At 39.4% G+C, this 1,903-nt stretch overlaps 1 protein-coding gene across 1 annotated transcript in view; it reads left to right on the forward strand.

The window, feature by feature from the left end:
- LOC102889132 (BCL-6 corepressor) overlaps window positions 1-1,903 on the forward strand; it is a 39,565-nt gene that overhangs the window by 2,221 nt on the left and 35,441 nt on the right. The window lies entirely within an intron of this gene.

Here is a 1,903-nt window from a genome sequence, read left to right on the forward strand (position 1 = left end):
ACTTACTGGTTTGTTTCCCGATGAAGCTTCTTGGCTTAAGAGAAAAGTTAAGAAATAGTCTCACTCCAGAACTTGTTGTCAGTAGCCAACACAGACATATATGAGTGTTTCTGATCATCTGACAGTTCTGTGCTTCTGAAAATTCATACTGGGGATGTTTGATTAGTGTAGTCAGGTAATTGTCACATAATTTTTTTGTAGAGGGCATTTAAATGCTGGGAGATTAACTACAGGCTTCTATACTTAGAGATTCGAATAATACTTTAGTTCTTGACATTTTTCACTCCATTAGACATTTACCTGGTCTGGGTTTGCAGTATTCCTATTTATTTTACATAGGTGTTTCACCTCTTTGACTAGGGCTGCAGTTGGCCAGGATTAGTGTGGTCCCATTTCTTTCCAAGGCTGGTCTATATTTTGTAGTTACAGGCTGTCATTCATCAGGATTGCTTGAGATTGGAAGTAGGTAATGAGTATTTTCTTCCATTCTGGGGCTTGAGATCCCCTGCACTGTCCTTTGAGGCCCTGTCACCAGTAGGCCTGAGTTAATTAGTAAGTTTTCTCCAGGTCAAGGAATTACACAGCTTGTTGGAAATTCTCTGGGCCCTTCAGGGTATTATTGGTGCACCTGTGACACATCACTCTAGACAGAATTAGAGCCCCTGTGGCTGAAGAAAGGGAAGAAGAAGAAGGTTGGTGGGTTGGGGGACTTGTGCAGGTGGGGCCAGTGTGCATTGTTGAACAGCTAATATTTGAGGTCTCCAGGAACAAAGTGAAATGAAAGGTGCTGGGAGGTCTTTCCTCTTAACCCTTTAAAGGTAGTGAGAATCGTATACTGGAGTTCGTGGGGAACAAAAAGTCTGGTGGATATTCCTGGAGGCAGAGTATCCTTAATGAGGGAGAGAATGGGAATCTAGACCTGCTATTATCCTTTCTCTTCTCTTCACATCCTGGTGAATCACATTTTATTCTTTGACAGCACAAAAGGAGGTGCTAGAAGATCTAGTTTGACTTGGTCATCTTAGTGGTGGAACTGAAAATAGATATTAGAATGTTTCCTTAATGAACTGAGTTTTAGAGAGGCATATACAAATGTCAGTATTTCCAGAGAGGATTCATACTGCTATTTAAGCATGGGAATTTTTCAGAGCTGTATATGATCCCATGGAGTCTTTGACCAAGGTTGATAGAGGAGGAAAAACTAGGCCTAAAATGCCAGGCCAGTGTGTACTGGTGCACATTGGAGAGAGCAAAGGGATTCTTGAGTTGGTATAAATAGACCTTCCTTGATCATGGACTTGTGGAGAGAATTAGAAATGAGCAGGGAGACAGCCTACAAACGTGAGTTGGATACTGATGTGCAGATGCTTTTTAATTGTTTTAAAACTTAAAATAGTGGAGATATTTGTTTAGTTATTTCCAAAACTTGACATTAGTGGATGGGTTAAGGTCAAACCCTGGAAATATTACTAATTCTTGTGTTTACTCTTTTCCCTTGTAAACCCATGTGGCACTGGTTTGGGAATGTCTCCCGTTGTAGGTACTAGTCAGAACAAACAGGAAATAAGGAACTGGGGAACAGTATGTTTTAGGAATGTTCAGATTCTTAAGTGTACCTGATTAACATACAGGGAGACAAATCTAGACAGTTGGACTCAGATGTACATACAGAACTAGAGATAAACTGGGTAGCTGAAATGTAAACATGGATTTGCAGATACACAGACATAAAGTATATCTGTGTTCTGAAAGAAAATAACAGGATTTTGTTGAATAGGAAATTGACCAGAATTTTTGTAAGCTGTTTCTGCATGCTATGAAAAAAGTCATTAGGAAATACAAAAACAATGTATAAACCCATACTTATATACAGAGACTAAATGACAAAAACTCTTTAAAAGCT

The sequence above is a fragment of the Pteropus alecto genome, unplaced genomic scaffold (genome assembly GCF_000325575.1).
Source record: "Pteropus alecto unplaced genomic scaffold, ASM32557v1 scaffold453, whole genome shotgun sequence".
Lineage (NCBI taxonomy): Eukaryota > Metazoa > Chordata > Mammalia > Chiroptera > Pteropodidae > Pteropus > Pteropus alecto.